Source organism: Tiliqua scincoides, unplaced genomic scaffold (assembly GCF_035046505.1).
Source record: "Tiliqua scincoides isolate rTilSci1 unplaced genomic scaffold, rTilSci1.hap2 HAP2_SCAFFOLD_129, whole genome shotgun sequence".
Classification (NCBI taxonomy): Eukaryota; Metazoa; Chordata; class Lepidosauria; order Squamata; family Scincidae; genus Tiliqua; species Tiliqua scincoides.
Window position 1 is genome coordinate 33,201 of NW_027101381.1, and position 21,926 is coordinate 55,126.

Here is a 21,926-nt window from a genome sequence, read left to right on the forward strand (position 1 = left end):
ACCTATACAAATATCAAGTGTCTTATCTCAGAGTCTTCATTCTTTCACAAAGAAAGCAGGTTTTACCTTCTATTGTTAATGTTATTCTGACTGGTCTCATAGTCTGTTTCTCTAACTACAATCCTATTCTTCCCTTTCCAGTTTAACCAATTAAAAAACTGGTGGCATTATCACACTGCAATTTAAACCAGACCATAAATTGGCCAAACATTCTCAGTCAAAAATATTCAGTGTTACTGCAAAGAAAACCAACTTGCATGCCTGTCATTCAGCAATTTTCCAGGTCATTGGATTTCTCTAATTTTCTGCCTTGCCATCTTGTTTACTCTAAACATGATAACATAAGGCTTCAGTTTAATTCCTCACCACTTGAAGTACTTTGTTGATTCTAAACTACTGAGGAATTCATTTCTGTTGTACAACGACACAGAGGTTTCATTTAAAACATTTTGAGGTACAAAGTTCAGGTTTCAGAGTGCATCAGCCAGAACTTTCCCACTCCAATGAAGGTCGAAAAAGTAAAAGAGATACGCTAACCTGTGCTTTCTAAAGAAATTAACTAAACTGTGCAAATGACAGCAAATGTAATAGAAGAAGAATACTCCATTAAAACAACAATGGCCAGAAAAGTGATACCTCGCAAACAGAACAGTGTTTGGGTAGATTGTCCCAAGGTCATGCAATTCATTCAAATGATGGTGATAAAAAAATTTTTACAGCTGAAATCAAGGGAAAGGCATGTTATCAAGGGAAATGAACATTGTAATCAGTAGCAAGACAATCATGATAATATATATTTACAACTATATTGAAATTAATAGGATTTACTTCAAAGCATTTTTTACAGATTTGCCATCCATTTTTAATTGCAAAATTATGAGATATATATATATATATGGTATAGGCACAATTCAGGCTGATTAAAACATTTTTAGACAGCATTAGTTTCAACTGAAGAGAGTCAGAGCCTGATCTTGAGGTCTGCGCTGTGGCTCCGCGCCACGGACCTCAGTTGCAAACGTGCTGTAAGGCACGTTTGCAGGGCTTACCACCAGGCTCCCGCTGGAGCTAGCCCAGCTCCGGCCGGCACTGGGCTATCGTGTGGTGGTCGCCCAAGTTCTGCAGCTCTGTGGTCTCCCAGACCACTGGGCTGCGGAACAGGAGGTGGGGGCGTGGCAGGGGGCGTGGGGGAGGCATTCCGGGGAGGGGGGAGCATGGCCGTGGGAGGAGTGTCGGGGGACAGGCGAATCCGCGGAGCCGAGCTCTGCAGGATCCAAGGCACTCGAGCAGGGCTGCTCACCCTACAAAAGTGCCTTTACTTTAGCTAAAGTGAGTAGCCCCATTGCGGGGCTGCTTCCCTTATGAATGCCCCTTTCTCCCGAGGAGCCTCCCGCATTAGCGTGGGAGGCGCAGGATTTGGCAGGGGCCACCATGGAGCCGCTGGACTTGGGAGCTCTGGGCAGCTCAGGATTGGGCTGTTAAGCATGTTCATAATTTCCCAGTTGAAATCCACATGCTTAACTTTAGTGCATGCTCACTATTAAAGGGGCATATGTTGCGTTATATGATTCATACTACAATGGTATGATGTCACATAAGTTGACTCTACAAAGTACTCATTCCTGACACTTCTTATTGTTTATGTGTTTCATCTTTCTCCTTGCTTTTTTGTTGATGATACTTGATTGCATGATCTCCTTTCACTTTTATGTATTAAATCGTCAATACTTCGAGAAAGGTGGGATATGAAACTTATAAAATAAATAAATAAATAAATATGTCTGGGTGATTTTTAACTGCATTATGTGTTGACTAGATAGACAGGAAAGTTTGCTGGTACAATCAGCCTCTAGCTAACAAACGGTTCAGAGCAGTAAAGAACTAGGGCTGCAATCCTATTCACACTTTCCTGGGAGTAAGCCCTATTGAAGTCAATGAAACTTACTTCTGAGTAGACATGTGCTGCAGATTGTGCTGCAGGTCACTAGCTGTGGTAGCCAAGAATCACCCAGGTCAGGCAGTGGCCAAAAGCCCATGCCAACGAGGGACTCAACTGGCTAGGGAGTCTCCTGAATCTTCAATACTGGTAGCAAGACTAGATGACTTGAGGCAGGATAATAAGAGGTCCCCTCCTGGCTTTGTCCCAAAGCCCCCAGCAATCAGCCTTCCTGATTTTAACAATACAAATATGGCATTATCCTTCTTCCCATCTCCCAACATATCATAGTGGGGCAGTTAATAATTTAGGGCGCAATCCTAACCAACTTTTCAGCACTAGTATAGCAGTGCCAGTGGAGCATGTGCTGCATCCTGCAGTTGGGGAGCAGTCATGGAGGCCTCCTCCAGGTAAGGCAAGGTTTGTTCCCATATCTCAGAGTTGCATTATGTCAGTGCTAGAAAGTTGGTTTGGATTGCAGCCTTAGTCTGGAATCAAACTCTACAAGGAACCACTGGCAAATTGTGGACAACTGCAGCCCTGATGAATTTCCCTTCACCTCCTGTGATGCCAAGTACAACTTACCCCATATCATGATGTCATTACACTGTGTGTTTCCATGTCCATACTCCACATCATTTCTGCTTTCGGTAGGAAAATGCCCAGTGTAATAAAGTCAAGTAATTGAATATGTTGTCATTGTTATAGAGGGGGAAAGCTACTCAACACAAGGTTCCACTTTGACAGCCACTTCTTGATTCTTGAAATCCTTAGTTCCACCCTGAGAAATGGACTTACTCTCTCAATAGTTTCACAATCACTCATGTGGAGTTAAATCATTGGTAATGGTGCAATGATCAGTTTTCTGATCCTCTTGGCATAACCATAACCAACAGCAAAATCACTTAAGTAATCAAATGATTAAACTTTACTGGAAATGCAACAATGTTCACTGTTCTGAAAGCTTGTGTGAAGGCGGCAACTCACTCAGGTATTTAGTGGCATTGCTAGAGGCTAAATAAATCTATGAAATAGACAAATATCCTTGTTCAGGCAGATGTTTCTCAAAGACTGAAGCCTAATCCTTCTGATAGATGAGAAATACAACTACTAGATACCAGATCCCCCACAGGGATCTGCAATCGAATCAATATAAACAATCTAATCGGCAAAATCTAGAATGAAATGAATGACTGAATTAAGAAGATATTGATGAGTGATGTTCTACTAGCAAGCTAGTTGCTTATTTCTCTAGCACATGTTCAGTAAATGGAAGCACACAGCTAGTCATGTGCATCAAGTCATACATGATGGCTGCAATCCTATACACACTTACCTGAGAGTCAGCCCTACTGAATGTTATGAGACTTCAGAGTAAACCTGCATAGGACTGCACTGTATGTTCCCTAGCCAGAGACTGAGGATGGTGCAGAAGGCTGCATTCTTGTATCCCACTCTGGGAATCACTGAAGAGTGATTGTAGAAATGTTTTTAATAAAGACAGATAATAAAGAATAAATAATAATAATAAATAATATACAGTATTTATATACCGCCTTTCTTGGTCTTTATTCAAGACTTTATTCAAGGCGGTTTACATAGGCAGGCTTATTAAATCCACGCAGGGATTTTTACAAATTGAAAGAAGGTTCTTTCTTTCAAGAACCACTACATTCAAGGTGTTACACTCCGATCTGGTTTAACATTCTGGCCTCCATCCTCCCACGCTCCGAGCAGATGGAACAGCTCAGCTGCAGCTTGCCAGCTGCTTCAAGGTCGCACGGTGCCGGTGGCCTCGAACTGGCGACCTTGTGGATGTTAATCTTCAGGCAATGGAGGCTCTACCCTCTAGACCAGACCTCCTGCCCATGCATGTTCTTGCATTTGCATGTCCAAAGAGTTGTCGCAACTCGAGAGTAGGAACCTCTCCTCAGGCTTTGCCTATTAGCTTTCAGCCAAGGGAAAGTATTTCTTATACTCAGTTCAGCATCTTTTTTCCTGCCTCCCACACTCATATTAAATTTGCAGTGTGGGGGGCTTCGTGGGCTGTGTACGGGACAGCCCTGGTTATCCACTGAGTAGTTTTTGGTACAATATCCATTTTTTTCCTCTCCCAGTTTGCACATGAAACAAATCACGCTGGCTTTGATAGTACTTCAAAATGCTGCAACATCTCTTGGACTCGACACCATTTCAGGACAGCAAACAAAAAAAGCTCCCCTAATCCTGAACACCTGTACCAAGACAAGAATGGCTTTCTTCATAATGCTAATCTCAGGTTGGTGAAGGAATGGAATGACTAAACAGAATCCAAGCATCCCCTTCTCTTTCCCTTGCCGACTGCTGATAGATGCTACAAAATCCTCCACAGAGCCTGACAATGGAGCAGACTGGAGGCCTTGGGTCTTGCAATGTTCTATCAATGTGCTGTCAATGTGCTATGATAATATCACAGTGGTATATGGAAACTGCTTTTCTGTGCTTTTGTTCCATATGGCTGTGTTAATTACTGGAAGTTAAAACCATAAGGGTGGAGCCAATCACATATGTTTTCTCCTGGCTGCAAGGGTTCCACTCATGTTGCTCTGATCCATAAACAGTATTATACTAGTGTGGGTTGAAATTACAAAAATGCAGGTGGTCTGATTCATATCCCTGTGTTCCTGCAACAGCTGTTCTGGAGGTAGAGAGAACTTGCTGGATGAACAGATTCTTCGTTCTTGCAGCAGCTTGTTGACAAACTAGCAGAATAATATCATGGAAGCAAAGCTTGTTTTGTTCTTGAATGGTTTTAACAAGAGTGTGGTTCACTAGTTAGTTGTGTTTTCTATGGCAGGTTGTCATCCAATATCCAATATTTTTGATCCCATTGGTGAAAAAACTGCCTTTTCTCAGCCAGCATGCAAGCAGTTGAATCAGCAGAATACTATTCATAGACCTTTTCTGCCTGAGCAGAAGCCAAGAGGCATATGCAGTGAATGAAAGTCAATCCCAACAATTGACTGATGAAACCAAAGCTGATGTTTGCTTTCTGTCATTCTGTCTGTCATTCGGAGTCTAACTTGGGGACCTGCCTTGCTCTGATATGTCACAAACCTAAGTGATTAAAATTCCATATAATACCTTGACTGAATCAATAATCAGAAGCGGCTGTTAGACATTTCTGATGGGAGATTATTCAAATTGGCCAGTTTGTAGCAAAGATTACCGTTTCAAATCAATTACATCCACGTAAGCACAGTGCTTTCATTAAAGCTTATTTTTAAATGACAGTTTTTCCTTAGTTGTGAAAAAAATGACCAAATCATTGTAAAAGCTTCCTTTGTTCTTTGTAGAATAGATGTCAGCCAATCTTTCAAATATTTTTGCCCATTTTAGCTAATGTTTGCTTACTAAAAAGTTGAAAGATGGAGTTATTTGTAAAGACTGCTCTGGTAAAGTACAGGAAAGTGCTACTGAGTTGAATTTAAGCAACTGAGGGCACAATCCTAACTGGCACTTATGCCGGCATAGGTGCCCCGGGAGGGTCGCAAACGTGCCGTAAAGCACGTTTGTGCCTCTGTGGGAGGAAGCTGCATCTAGATGCACTAGATGCATCTAGATGCACTGACACACGGAGGCCAGCAGACACCTCTGTGATGGCTTCCTCATCGCTGCTTGCGCCAGCGCACCCGTGCTGACAAGTGGCGAAGGTAAGCATGGGGGTGTGTGCAGGAGGAGGGAGGGGGCGTTTCTGGGCAGGGGGAGGGCAGGTGCTGGGCGGCCCCAGGGGTGGGCGTGCAGGGGGCCGGGGGCGGGCTGGGACCCGGCAGTTATGCCGGATCCCAACCCCCGTCCCCGGGGAGTACGGAGCGGCTTGAAGCCGCTCCGCTCTCTTTGAACTTGCGCCACCTCCAGAGGTGGCGCAGGTCCAAGGAGACCCATTGGGGCGAGCAGCCCTTACCCAGTGGCAAGGGGAAGAGCTTCCCCTTGCCCCTGGCTGAGCCTCTGCAGCCAATGAACCTGTGTTGGATGCAGCACAAGCCTCCTGACTTACCTGCTCTAGCGCAGGTTTGGATTGCGCCCTGAGTGTGACTCCGACTGTATTTATTTGTGTGTGTGTGTGTGTGTGTGTAAAATCTATGGAAATTAATAGGACCAAGTTTGAAGAAAATGTCAGAGCTGAGATGCCAGATAGTGAACAGTGAGCATCATTAATAATAGGAATAAGTAAAGTTTAAAGAGATTCAAAAGATGGTAATATAAAACAAAGCATAAATTAAACTGTTCTGAATTCCTTTGGATTGTTTTTAGCCAAATCTTATTGTCTTTAATATTAAAATTTTATTTTAAAAAAATCAAACGAAGGCAACTCAGCTGTGAATGCACAGCATTTCCCTGTGATACTACAATTTTCGGAACTAGCCTTTGTTTTTTTTCCTGCCATTCTTCACATGGAATGAGACTAAAATGAGAGAATTCTGAAATGTACCACTTTAGATGCTCAAACGCTGCATTCAGTTCCTCTACCCAGAGAATTCCCTTTCAGGCCAAAAGAAAAGGCAGATAGTTATGAGAACACAGATGAACTGAACTTTCCGAAGTTTTTTCCACCTTCCTCTGCCACAAAGGCAGTTCCCAATGCAATAGATTCAGGACCCAATCCTATCCAGCACAGGAGCGCTGGCACCAAACAGCTGTATCCCATGCTGATTTGAGCAGGCTGGACATCTCCTCAGAATAAAGGGGCATTCATCCCCTGACCCTGATTAAAACTGCAGCCTGCTCAATGAAGCTTCTCAGAGCTGCACCAGCTAGGCACAGACTTGAGAAGCCCTGTGCCTAGCTGGCTTCCAAGCCCAGGAGGGGGGGATATGATTTGGCAGAGGAGGTCTCTGCCGATCCCCCTTCCCAGGTCTGTCCCACCCCCATTCCACCCTCTCCCTGCCCTCCCATGACCTCACCACTTGGCACTTACCTTGGCTCTGCCAGTGCCTGGGAGTCCAACAGCAGTGTCGATGGGGCAGTGCAGGTTTCCTCGTCAGCAATGCTTTGGGTGCCTGAAATGCGCTTTATGGCATGTTTGTGACACCCACTACAGGCGCTGTGGATGCAGAGCCGGCGCTGGGGCAGCGTTGGTTCAGGCTTAGTAGTGCCATTAGGGGGGTGCAGGGGTGCGGGCCGCACCGGGTGACACACAAGGGGGGTGATGCGCACTGTGGGGATGACATGCTAAAATCGCAGTTTTAGGAGCACCTCTATCATGCCATATACCATTGGGTGTGGAATTTCCAGTGGAATGCAATGCAAAAAACCAGAGTGAAATAGCTCCTTTCCTTCAAATGTTATGGCCAAAAACCGGAAACCAAAAAATGCATGGAAAGTGAAACCAAGCCATATTGCATGTTTACTCATGAGTAGGCGAACTTGCCTTAGTCCATCAGAAAGGGCAGTGTGAGAGGAATCTAACAACACCAGAATGGTCCCTATCCAATGAAAGCAGCCCCTAAAAAACACTCAAGAAAGAAGTCTCTCCCTCCCAGCTATGAATGTATTGAGCCCTATGGAAAGCTAAACTAAGTCACACGGCCGCATTTACTCATGAGTAGGCAGACTTGCCTTAGTCCATCAGAAAGGGCAGGCTGAGAGGAATCCAACAATGTCAGAATGGTCCTGACCCGATGACTGCAGCCCCCACCAAACACCTGAGAAGGAGGTCCCTCCCTCCCAGCTGCGAATGTATTGGGCCCTATGGAAAGCGAAACTAAGCCACATGGTCGGGTTTACTTGCAAATAATACTGGCTTGTGATCAGGCCAGGCAAAGAGGAATGTGAGGACACCAGAATGGACACCAGAATTGAGCGCAACAAATGCTCCAGAAGGCAGACTCCCCCCCCCCACTAAAAAGGACAAAGAAGAGGCTTCAACTGGTGTTCCCGAAGGGAAATTAGCCTTTATGCATGTGTAAGGGGAATGTTTTCTATTTTCTATTTGTACTTGTAAAGCCATGTGGGTCTTTATCTTGATATGCTTGAAATAGAAGAACTTTAAACTGGGCATCGGGGAGGGCTGAAAATCTCACTGATTCTTTTTGGGGGGGGGTGTTATTGCAGGGAGGCTACAGAGAAAATTCACCTGGTGGAACAGGACTGGCTCCCGCTTATTTAATTATTTCTTTTATTTTAATTTAATTATTTATAATTATTTATTATAATTATTTATATTTATTATAATTATAATTTATTTATTATAATTATTTATAATTATTTATTTTCTATTTTCTATTTGCACTTGTAAAGCCAGGTGGGTCTATCTTGATATGCTTGAAATAGAAGAACTTTAAACTGGGCACAGGGAGGGCTGAAAATCTCACTGATTCTTTTGGGGGGGTGTTCTTTAGGGGGGTGTTCTTTTGGGGGTGCTTCTGGCAGGGCTCTCCGCAGCAGGGAAAGTGGATCCTGAGGTCCCTGGTCTCTGCCCCCTTAAGGGGCAGGGGCAGGCTAGAGGCGGGGGGAAGGCAGCGGTGCAATCACGTCGCTCAGGGGGCTGCAGGGGCTTGGGTGCACTTACCCAAGCCTCCTGCAGCCTCCCCAGGGTGTGGGGAGCCTGGCGCAACTTCTGGCTCCACATCCACTTTCCCTGCTACGGGGATCCCTGCCAGAAGTCGCGCCGGGCTCTCCGCACCCCGGGGAGGCTGCAGGAGGCTTGGGTAAGTGCACCCAAGCCCCTGCAGCCCCCTGAGCAGCGTGATCGCGTTGCTGCCTTCCCCCCGCCTCTAGCCTGCCCCCACCCCTTAAGGGGGCAGAGACCAGGGCCCTCAGGCTGGGGTGTCGCGATGCCCCAGTTTGAGTAGCACTGACTTAAATCATACAAAAGACTGGAATAAATTGACAGAAACCGAGATGATCATATTTTTATGATGTCTAACCAGACTGGTCTTATATTACTTTATCACCTGTTTCTTGACTTTTTCGATGGCCTGCTGCAGCTGAATCTTAAAAAGTGAATTTTCTGAAGGAGGGATTGACTCTGAATTTTTATTTCCATTTGCAGAGTGGCTCAGCTTTGATCAAGGGACAGGGACAATCACGGCCAGTAATAAAGGGAATTGATAACAATATTGCCTTATCATTCCACAGACATAAACATTGTAATGAAAGTGCTGCTGAGGCATATCAGCGATCACTCTGGCAGAATAATAATCATAGTCTTGGGCAAAGAACGATTCATTTGAAATTATTGGTACCAGTGAAGAACTGCCAGTATTTTAAAAAATGCCTATTACAAAAACGTCCGTCTTTCTATAATATTAGTTCCCAAACTGGTGGATCATGACCCACCAACCAAGGAAACACTTATCCCTGACCCTTTAAAGGGCAGGGGGAAGGCAGCAACATGATCCCCAGGATCCAGCTGCTGCCAGGGGTGGGTCGGTGGGTTTCAACTTACCTGAGGGAGTGCCAGCCTCCGGGGGGTTCAGGGAGCCCTGCAGGCACTTCTGCAGGACTTCCCAAACCTCCAAAACAGTAAAAAAAAAAAAAAAGCAATCAAAAATCAGTTCTGGGTTTCAATTGGTTTTTGATCACTTTTTTTTACTGTTTTGGAGGTTTGGGGAACCCTACAGAGGTGTCTTCAGGGCTCAACGCACCCCCCCAGAGGCCAGGACTGCTTCAGGTAAGTTTTTAAACCCCACCCCCCGATGCAGCGCAATCCTGGGAGTTGTCTTTTTGCCATAGCCCCTCCCCTGCACACATTTACGATGCTCCCTACTCCCTTTGGGAAGCACTGTTCTAAAGCTTTAGGAAATCAGAATCTTGTTTGCACTGTTGGAGGCCTGCACCACTCATATCATCAGGAGATATACATGTCCCTCTCATTATGGCTGCAGCATCTGATCTGAATGTGAGAATGAACTGTAACAGATCAAATTCCACATCACTTTGCAACACCTCCAGAGCAAAAGCGGTGTTTGTACCGGAACATTTGCAAAGGGTAGTTGCACATGTGATGCACACCACTGCCCAAACTACTGGCTTAGTCTGTACAGAATTAGGAAGTTGGCGTCTACAATGAGCATGCTTGTCTACAATGCACAAGCAAGTGGCAAAGATGGTCAGCTGCCTGAGGTCTGTGGATGTTTGAAGATCCCAGAGAATGATGACCCAGACACAGCGCAACCTACCCTCCCTAGTCCTCTATCAGTGCTTGGGAGATCATAGAACTGTAGAATCAAATCATAGAATAGTTTCTGCCATCACTCTTGGACTGCTCAGATACCCACTGGTACTGCATCAATAACCCCCATTCCCCCTGCTACCCAGGAACTGCTATGCCAGCTGGCACCCAGAATAGGTATCAAACCTCTCTCCCTCTTACAGCCTTTCTCCCTTCTTCCCTGTCCCACCTTCCCTAAGGCTACTGCAAACCACCTTCAAAGCACCTGTTGAACCACTTCTCAAGGAAACCTTCTCTTGGGGAAGCAATCTCAGCTCCCTTCCTTGTTTTCCTTCCTGGAACTAGCTAAGGATACCACTTAGTTCATCTGAGCTTGCCTTACAAACTCTTTCCCCTCACCTTTAAACCAGAAGGTTGGTGTGTCTTGGCAACTAGCCCTGTGATCCCTGCAAGCTTCATCCTATCAGATATGGATAGCCCTTGGCATCCCTTACCACAAGCCCTACTTCTTCTGTGTCTCATGTACAGTCAAATTGACACCATGCTGTTTCTATTCCTCTTCCTCTGTCATGGAAGTTTTGGAGCCTAGACCTTCTTGGTCTATCTGCTAATGTCCTGCTCTCCCTGCTTTCTTCCCTCCTCTGTTTGTGCCATTGCACAACTGTTTGTGCCATTGCACAAGCTCCCTGGTTTCTTTCCCCCTTCTCATGGCCCAATTCTATCTGAGACCTACACTGGTGAAACCTGTGGCACAGACTGCTGCAAAAGCACTGTCAAGTGCTTTGCAGCAGTGCAGGGAACCAGTGCGCCAACAGAAAGTGTATTCCTGCATTCCTGTTCAGCAGTGGCAGTGCACGCCAAATTCTAATCCCCTTGCCTGGCTCAATCTGCCTGCACAGATCAAACATGAACTTGCACCAGTGATATCACTGACGCATGACTGAGTTGGCGCATAGCAGCTGCTAAGGCTTACTCTGGGGCAAGGAGATAAATGTTCCCTTACCTTGAGGAGACCTCCAACAGCCAAAAATCTCCTGTGGGATGCAGCATAGCCTATGCTGCTGCATTGCCACATGCGGATTTAGTTAGGATTGGGCTGTCATTCTCTTTCATCCTATCTAGAAACCATTAACGTTGTATCTTTTCATTCCGCTTCACCAGTTATTGTAACTAGTATGCCTACAATTTATTTATTAATTAAAAGATTTCTATACTGCTTTCCTATGCTCAGGGAGGTGTACAACTAAATAATAAAAAAAAAACAGAAGCTACATTTTGTTGCACTTTACCCTTGCCCTCCTCCTTGATTCATGTAATTCCATTGAGTTGTGTCATGACCCATTCACTATTCATGGTACCTGCACATGCATTACATTTCCCCCATCACATGTGTCTTAGAGCACATCAAGTACCCCCCTGCTGGATCATACTGACTATTCAGTAGCACATGCCTTTACAATGTTGCTCCTGTTTCCACTGCCACCAGAAGTGGCACCACCAGCAAAAGCATGGGACCCCCCATCATTCTGATCATCATTCAATCACTGCAGTCTCTAACACTGGCCACAGTTCACCGCATGCCATCAGTCAAAATTGAATTAGGATGCAATCCTAACCAACTTTCCAGCACCGGGGCAAGAGCAGTGCAGCTCCGAGGTAAGGGAACAAATATTCCCTTACCTTGAGGAGGTCTCCGTGGCTGTTCCCCAACTGCAAGATGCAGCACATGCACCATTGGCATAGCTATGTCAGTGCAGGAAAGTTGGTTAGGATTTGGGCCTTAGTTTAATTGATGACTTCACAACTTTAAACATGAGCAGAATTCTTCATTAACCATTACATTTTTTTCTGAGAGTTGACAAGAAATGAGCTGGCCCATATCCCTTCAGATAACTCTTTTACCTGTTATGGCTAGTTGAGTGACAAAAAATGTCATTCTGGATTTTCTCCTCATCTTCCAGGTGGAGAACAAAACAACAGAGTTTCCACCAACCGTTACGACAAAAAGTATCCAAAGGGTAACAAGCTGCTCTGTCTGTGGGGAAAGAAAATAGAATGATCAATGGAAGGACCCAACTGAGGCAAACAAAAAGCTAGAGTTAACAAATTATCTAGTTGCCTGAGGGAGGGGTAAGCCAGTGATGATAAAATATAGGTTTTACTTATATTTAAAACAATCTGGATTTTAACTTTTAGCAATGACCCAAAGCTCCATGGCCATTTCACTGCCATCAGATTTGGAGGAAGCTCTGCATGCTTGTCCTTATACTGTAGTTGGGCTTTCTCCCACCCTAGAAAGAATGTGCAAAAATGGGATGCACAGACATTCCAGGGCCAGCCCATCCATGAGGCAACAGAGGTGGTCTCCCCAGACAGCCATATGAGTTTCCAAAATCCAACCATACGTTCAAAACTCAAGTGGTTGATTCCAAACCCACGTATTAAGAAGTGGAAAAGGCATTTATTTTATGGGGGGGGGGAACCATGTGGATTTTGCTTCAGAACATGCACTACAACCATGGGAAATGCTGATTTCCACGTGGATTTTTGCACATTCATTCTGGGCCTAAGTTTTATAACCCTGTCATCTTAAGCCAAATGAAATCTTGTTAAATTTCATGAGCATAAACTTTGAATTTATTAATTTATTTTAGGGTGCAATCCTAACCAAGTTTCCAGCACTGGCATAGCTGTGCCAGTGGGGCATGTGCTGTATCCTGCAGTTGGGGTGCAGTCATGGAGGCCTCCTCAAGGTATGGCAATGTTTGTTCCCTTACCTCGAAGTTGCATTGCCCTTATGTCGGTACTGGAAAGTGGGTTAGGATTGAGCCCTTAGGCACATATTCTGTGTTTCTATGGTAATGATCGACTATGCCCATTCTATTGAGCAATGTTGTGGTTCACAACAATAAAATTCACCAAACAATAAAAATTCAAATTAAACCAAGATTGAAGAAAACTAAAACAGCAACAAGACTTTGTGTATGGAAGAAATTAAGGAACTGAAACTGAAATTGCCTTTGCATTTCAAACTTATGTTTGAAATAAGACTGACTCATCCTCACCTGATTTGTCCACTGTATTTCAAGCCCCAAATAGACTCTGTTACAGGTACTCAAAAATAGACCATTACCTCAGGCAAGGTTATTGCTGGAAATGCACAGCATATAGACATAGCGTCTATTTCCAAGTATCCCCTGGCGGTTTTGTAGGTATACACTGAAATTTAATAATTTTTGCACTTAATTGCCATCGCAGGGCAGAAATAGCAACAAATGGATGATCCTGGCAACTTTTATTATTGCAAGTTATACAGTTAAACTGTATTTATAAGGATCTTTTAATTTTATTGTTGACAACTCTTTTTTTTTTAACCCAGTCTAGGAGCAAAGGCTTGCAATTTTACAGGGCCTGAGGCTGCAAACCTGTGCACATAAGCAATTAATTAACATTGAACTTAATGGAATTTACTTTTGAAATTGAGAGGTATAGGATTGCACTATAAGACAGGGACATGTTTATTGCTACCCATTGATGTGAAGGCTGAGGGGGATAGTGAACACACCCATTGGACAAAGTCAGAATCTCATCTTTCCCTCTTCTCAATTTTTTAAAAATATTTTATTTATTTATTACAGATACAGGTAAGGAAAATGGGTTATACTTAGGACAGGTACAACACAGGTTACACATGAGGGTATTGGCTCTAGATTACAACATGCATCGTTCAATTAAAAAAAAACACACATAATAATCATCAGTACAAAGGCTATCATATTTATCAGTTAAAAAATTTGAATTTACCGAAACACTCAGTATTGTTTAACTGAAATTATCTATCCAGTCATAAAAAGGCTTCCAGTATTTTCTTACTCTATCTAAATCTCTTTCTTTCATTCTTTCTGTTAAAACTTCCATTTCTGCTATTTCATAAATTTTGTCTATTAAATTTTCTCTAATTGGTACATCTGTAGATTTCCATTTTTGCGCAAACAATATTCTTGCCGCTGTAGCAATATGTACAATAAGGTATTTCTTATGTTGGTCTTTAATTTCTGATGTCACATTTAGGTGGAATATTTCTGGTTTGAATGGTAATACACACTGCAAGATCTCTTGCAACAATTTATGTATCATTTTCCAGTATTTCTTTGCTTTTCCACATGTCCACCACATATGATGAAAAGTTCCTTCAACCTCTTTACATTTCCAACAGTTATTTGATAACCCAGAATACATTTTTGCTAATTTCTCTGGAGTTAGATACCATCTATAAAACATTTTATATAAATTCTGTTTAAATGACACTGCTTTAGTTATCTTAATATTTGTATTCCAAATTTGGTTCCAGTCATCCATCGATATAGTATATCCGAAATTTTTTGCCCAACGCACCATTGCATCTTTAACTGTTTCATTCTCCATTCTTATCTCAAGGAGAAAATTATACATATTTTTTACACTTCCCCTCATCAGTCAAAAATATTTTATCAAAACTTATGTCTTCTTCATAAAAACCTATTTTTTGGTCTTCTCGTAATCTTGTTCTTATTTGCATTTCGTTCCACCAGTCCAATTTTATTGCTTTCTCTTCCCTCTTCTCAATTTGTGCTTCTCTTGAAGCAGCTGTCACCAGAGGTTTCACTTTGAAAACTACAGGGCCGTGCACAGACATACTGAGAACAGATCTAGAATTCAAGTTAACCCATCCGGGAGCAATACAGGCAGTCAGGAGCCTGTACAGGAGCTGGAGTCCAGGCAGAGGTGGAGGTTCAAATGTAGCAAGGCACTACAGCTGCGGTTTTCAAACCCGCAGGGAGTTTGAATCCTGCTGTAAGTCTTTGCGGGGGGGGGGAGGCAGCCGCTCAGGGGAGGATCATGCCGCTCAGGGGGGCTGCAGGGGCTTGGTGCACTTGCCCAAGCCTCCTGAAGCCCCCCGGGGTTGCAGGGAGCCCTGCACAACCTTCAGCAGGGCTCCCCTGGTCAGGGAAGGTGACAGCGTAGCGATCATGCCCTGCTCCTCTAAACCAGAAGCGGTGCACAATCGCCCCACTTCCCATTTTGACCGGGCTGCAGGGACTGGGGTGCATCCTCCATTCACTGCAGCAGCCATCCCTGGCTGCGGGGAGCCGGGCGCGAGCGCCTGCAGGGCTCCTCGGGTCAGGGAAAGTGAGAGTGGGGCAACTGCGCTCCACCTCAGGAAGCCCCTGCAGCCTCCCTGAGCGGCACGATCCTGGGGATCACACCGCTGCCTCCTCCCTACCTCCTGGTTGCCCCCACCCCTTAAGGGGAAAGGGGCCGTGACCCTCAGGCTGGGGCATCGTGATGCCCCAGTTTGAATACCACTGCACTACAGCCTCAGAGCCATTGAATTCTAAGCACATGCAATTATACAGGCTGAAAGGATCTGTTTTGGTGCTGATGATGGATAATTTTAGAAGTTCCTTTCAGTCTGCACTGGGTAGCAAAAGACAAGGGTTCAAATTCAGTAGCATAGCTATGGGGGACACAGCACTAAGTTTGGCAGGGTGCCTCAACGTGCTGTGCAAGCTGCCCCTCCTCTGCTCCTCTACTTTTCCTCCTCTGCTTTGTTCTCACTGCTAGGAATAGCTCTGATGGAAGGTGGGGGGGCCCGCTTACATGGCACATTGAGGCGCCCTGCAAAACTTAGTGCTGTGCCCCCTGTAGCTACGCTGCTGTTCCAATTGCATAGCAAGTCAGTGGACTGTTCGCAAAGGTAATCACTGTCCCATGCCCTCTCCAGTTCAGCCAGTTCAGTCAGCCTTCAAGCAATGCAAACACATTGGAACTCATAGCTAAGATCAGAGCAACCAAGGATGTGATACTTCTCCAAAGGTTTGATCTTCATTTTTTGCTCTGTGCAGATTTTTTAAATAAATGAATAAGGGCCCAATCCTATCCAACTTTCTAGCATTGGTGCAGCTGCAATGCAGCCCCAAGGTAAGGGAACAAATGTTCCCTTACCTTGAGGAGCCCTCTGTGACTGCCTTCCCACCACAGGAGGCAGCGCATGCCTCATTTGCATGGTTGCACCGGTACTGGAAAATTGGATAGGATTAGGCCATCAGGCTGCAATCCTATGAACACTTTCCTGGGGCTAAGTTCCATTAAACGTGTCTACACACACTGTCAATGAATAAATGTTATCTTCCCTTTGCAAGCAGAAATTTTGTTAGCATAAACGTCATACTTGCGATGCAATTAAAAGCAAGTAACAAACGTTTGTATCACCATTCAAAATACAGGTCATTGAAAATTGCATTTCTTTGCCCTATTTTTTTGTGTCAGTTGCAGCCTAGGCAACCTTCCATGAGATGATGGAAGCGGTTTATAAAACATCCTTTATAAAAGCCACAATCAAACACCATGATGCCGCAAAAGGGGTGACGTCTTTTAGCTCATCGGTTTTGGCTGGTCAGACAGCAGGGAAGCTTTTGAATAACACAGACAACGGTAGCTCATCTTCACTATAAACAGAGCTGAAGTGCTTTCTCACGCAAACACATTCAAATCTCCACATATGCTGCCTGATCTTGTGCATGTTTGTTCAGAAGTAAGTCCCAGAAGAATGCTCACGTTCATTACTTCGGGATTTTTTCCTTCCTTGTGTTATAACCAGAAGGGTTCTGCAATGAATAATAATTTCACAAGATTTTTTCAATTCTCCCCCCCCCCAAACTGGACTGTTCTTGTTCGACATGGTCTCTGAGAGGATTTTTATCAGGGGGTACAAAGTTTCTTTTGAGCCCCTTTGCAAAGCGTGAAAAGACTTCACCCTTTGAAGGGTGAAAGAGGGGGGAGGGTAGTGACAGCTGAGCAGAATGGGGGCAGGGAGGAGTGAAACAGGATGGAGGGAGAGTGGAGACAGCTGGAAAAGTCTTTGGAGACCTGATCTACCCAACCATGTGGCATCGGCAACTAGATACAGTAATACGGAAAACCAAACATACTCCTAAGTCTCTCTAAAATCTTTAAAATATAGAAAATCATGCAGAAAATTAGCATCATCGTATTTAGGCTCACACTAGAATCAGGACGGGGCAGGAGGTCTGGTCTAGAGGGTAGAGCCTCTGTTTGCCTCCGCAGGTCGCCAGTTCGAGGCCACCGCACCATGAATGGTGAGACCTTGAAGCAGCTGACAAGCTGAGCTGAGTTATTCCACCTGCTCTTTGGTGTGAGCAAAGAAGCATCTTGGCTGCCCTCCATGTGAGAGATGAAGGAGCTGCTTGTCAGCTTGCATGGGAGGAAACTGGAGGCCAGAATGTGATACCAGATCAGAAAGATCCATCTGAAATGTTGTGGCTCTTGAAAGATAGAACCTTTCTTCAATTGTAAAAATCCCTATGGGGATTTAGAACAGCCTGCCTTTGTAAACCGCCTTGAATAAAGTCTGAGGAGAAATCTGAGGACCAAGAAAGGTGGCATATAAATACCTGTATTATTATTATTATTAGAATGGGAAGTGTCCAGTGCAGACCAAAACTTGCTTCTGCAGCAGCTGTAGTCTTGCAGCTGTGCCCCTGAGCTCCTATGTACTCCTTCATGGCAAGCAGATCCACAAGCCAAGGAGCTACTGTAGCAGGTCAGTTTCCTCCCAGATTTGACACTGTGTTAAGGAGTGTCGTGTATGCATTCCTCGGTCCAACATATATGGCTTGCCAGTAGCTGTAGCCACACGCTTGTGGTAGTGTCCTCAGCATTCGATGCAGGCAACAAGTGTGAGTAGACAGGAAAATATAAGATCCCAGGAAATTTCTGGGCCCCCTCCATTGGCTCCTGGACCCCCTTTTTGACCCTGGGCCTGGGTACAAATTACCCCCTTCTTGTAGGCTCTGTGTTCAACAATATATTAAGCTAAAGAAAGAGTCTGAAGACTTGCTTGGACATTCTAAAAATGTGTCCAAGAACACTGAAGGGGGGGGCAGCAACAGTGTGTCAGCAAGTCCATTTCTATAATAAATGCCTGGTGTTATGGGAAGGAATACAGTTTGTTGCTGTAGCAATTTTCAACTAGTGTGCTATGGCACAGTGTGCTGTGAACAAATGGTTCACAGATGTGCCACGGGAGTTTGGGGGAGGGTCATTTATTAGTAGGGCCATTGGTGGATGTGAGCCCCCCCTACCAACAATGTGGTGTACCTTGTCAATTGTCAAAATACTGGTGGTATTGACAATTTTAGTGCCTTGTCAGTGTGCCATGAGATGGAAAAAGATTGAAAATTGCTGCTGTAGATGAATGCTATATTTGTGAGGGCTGTGGGGGGGGGGAGTTGGAGCTTCAAGCACATGTCAGCAGGAGCATATTGGTGTAGAGGCAGGGTTCACCAGATGCTCTTGTTGCTCCTTTCACATGTTCATATGCATTTTTAAGAATTAAATCTGAGAAACGAGCAGCCTGATCCTATGCTGCCTTACCACCAGCAGCCTGATGGGTAAGCAGTGCTGGCAGGGAGGCTTGCATTGAGCTGTCAACGCTGTTGCAGGAGTCCTGGCTGCCAGCAGTGAGGAGGTAAGCGCTGAGTGGTCGATGGAGAAGATGAAGGGAGGGCATGAGAGAGGCATTCTAGGACATAGGGAGGATGGAGAGAGGGAAGAACAGGGGGAGGGGGTATAACTGGCAGAGGCTTGCCTGGGTGGGGGTATAACTGGCAGAGGTGTCCTCCTCCAATTCTTATACTCCCTCTGGTGCTTGGAAGCCCAACATGGGGCTAAATAGCAGGCACAGACTCGAGAAGCCCCATTGTGCAGGCTGGCTTTATTAGGGTTAAGGGAACCCTTCCCCTGAGGAGAACTTCAGCCTTCTTGTATCCCACACAGGATGCAGCAGTGGGCATTTAGCACCTGCTGCTCCTGTGTGGTAGGATTGGGGTCTAAGAGAGGTGTGCAAAAAAAAAAAAAAAAATGTTTTCATGTTCATTTTTAATGCTTTTTGTTTACATTTGTTTCATTTCCAGTTTTCTTACACGTTTCATTTTGCTGCTGTTTTCATTTACTTTGGCTTGCCCATTTCTTGTCATTTGTCATTTTAGAAAAGATAAAATCTTATTTGAACCATACAACTCTACAGGAACTTCCAAGTTGTAGATGCTTCCTGGGTGGCAGCCAGATGGCCTGAGGCACCGCATCATTTCAGGGCTGTGTGAGTAAAAAAAGAACTACTCTCATTAAAAAAAGAAAAGACATTTTCTTGATAGCAGTGGCCTTTTGCTTACCCACACTACATCGTGGTAACACTGCATCCCGTGACATACAGGAGAAACCATGGCTATTGCTAGGAGGCATCTACATCTTTCTCGAAAGCTCCTGCAGACCACTTTGGTTCAAGTATCACTTCACCTCTTTTAATATTGAAAACAACAATGGACAGCAACAAATAGGTTGTCTGGAAATAGACTCCCATTTGCTCTCATTTGTTAAATGACTCATATGTTTTGGAAGGAATGGACCCCAATTCAAATGTGCCTCTTTCATATTCAGTTTCTGTTTCCTGAAATGAATGTACATGTCTAGAAGTTATTGGGTGACCATCATCTGAAAGTCTTGGTATTTAAAATTTATAAAGTACAGCAGATTGTGGACTGAAAAGATAATCTTGTGCAAGATTAATGAAAAAAGTGGTATAAGTATATCCAACTTGTTCTTATCTGCTCCTCCATGGACATGAGTCAACATCATACCTTTCTGTTCTATTTAGAGCTCACTATTTCAATTTCTGGACAAAATATTTTATTATTCAGCCAACCCAGTAGAGGGGATGTTTTTGATCCCTAAAAATCTAATTTAAGATGCAGGAAGTTCACCGATTTTCTTGCCAGTGGTCCACATGGTCAGCCGATCTATAATTGATACATAGAAGGGGTGTAACCCATTCATCACACTCTACGCTATTATATTTCTTCATGAGGTGCACAAGGGCAAAAAGAGATTTTGTTTGCACTTTTTTTTTCTCTAGCTCTTTTATCATGGCTAAGTTTTCTTTGTCATCAAATGGTGTCAGACTCAATACAGCACACCATGAATCACAGTAGTCAGACACAGTTGAGTTGTAAAGTTCTGTTTCTTCACTGAGTCTTCACTGGTAACAATGAAATAATGAAAACTGGCAGAGCATGACACCATAGTCTTCCGAGACTGAAGGATGCCAACACACTGCATTCTTCCTCTGCACCCACCTCCAGAAGTGTTAGCTTTAGGAATCTGTTGGCTAAGGTAAGCTCTCACCATCTTCAGTTTCCTCACCTTATATTTGAACAGGTCCTTCTGGGCTCCTGTCATTGCAAATCCTTTTAAAATGATATTAATTTTCAGTTCAAACACCCAGGTGCTGCATTTTCCTCTCCAGTTCCACTGTGTTATTGGCAAACATTATTGGTCCGTAGCAAATTGGAAATGCATTCACTGTTCACCGTCAATTTTAATTCCATACCCCCAGTTTTTAAATGGAACGGTGATTCCAAAACTGTGGAAATAGTTTCTGGGAAATAGCATAGCCTTATTTCTTTACTAACACACGGAAGCAACTTGGATCACTGAATAGCATAATTGCTGCAGTAGAGATTCTGTTCATTTCTTCCAGGAAGTCAAGATACACCTGGTTAATTCCGATGCCTCTCAGTGCATTAAGGCCAGCATTGAATTCCATGAAGTAAGCATGTTCTTTTTGTCCCCGAGGTCAATGCAGTACCTAATAATCTGATACTCTTTAGAAAGCGAAAATGGACATGTTGGCCAATGGAAAGTGGGCTGCAGCTCAGTGGGAGAGCACATGCTTTGCATGCAGATGCTCTCAGGTTCAGTTTCCTGGTAAAGCCGAGAAAAAAATTCCTCCCTGAAACTCTGGAGAGCTGCTGCCAGTTCGTGACCGCAATATTGGGCAGAGGGACCAATGGTCTGAACTACTGTCAGGCAGCTTCCTGTGACACCTATGAAATGCTCAAGGTGTGACACTATTTTACTTGGGAGTGGTTGTAATGGAAGATCAGGAGATCACTGGACAGATGATGTGGTGCTGACAGTGATTCCCATGTTCTGACAGCTGGTTGACTATTCTGGGAAGGGCAGGGCTAGTGGCTGGAGTCATAGAGGTTGCTGTCCACAGTTATAATAAATTAAGGCCAATAGAGATTTTCATGGGCATGGACTGAAGAGGTGGCTCACACTGAAGAGCAGGAATTGAAGAGGTGAGCCTCATTTGGATAAGGAATAAAAGCAGCCCCAGAAGGAGCATGAGTGAGACGGAGGGGGACGTCAAGACTCTGCCTGGCAGATCTGTGTTGGACCCATCCAAGGACACATGTGGGGACGCTGCTGGATTGCCACTGGGCTGGGAAGATTCTGTTGGACTGTGCTTTGAAGCTGCTGCAGACCTCCACTAGTTGTTTCAGACTTGCTCGAAGCTAAGTGAAGTTTTGGGGGAAGGGAAAGCCTCTGAACAAGAGGAATTGCCAGGGAGTGTTTGTATAGTAATAAATCCTATTAATTGCTCTCAAACAGATAAGGGTGCTCTATAGTTCCTTTGCACACTTTTTTGGAGAAGGGTAGGTGTTAATTAGCCAGAAAGTGGACATTGGAAGGGACGGAATAATTCGGACAGGACAGTGGCCATCCCCCATTCCATTTTTTCTTGTTCTGCCACGTTCAACTTGCCTTCTGTTTTAACTTGGACGCTTTCCAAAACTAATTTCAGAAAAAAGGCATGCACAATTCACCACTGTCTTCTGTGCAAGGCTTTTTTAAAAACCTGACAGAGCTACTGATGTATCGGAGCACATCTGTGCACCGATAGAAAGACCCACACAAACAAGACACTTGGAT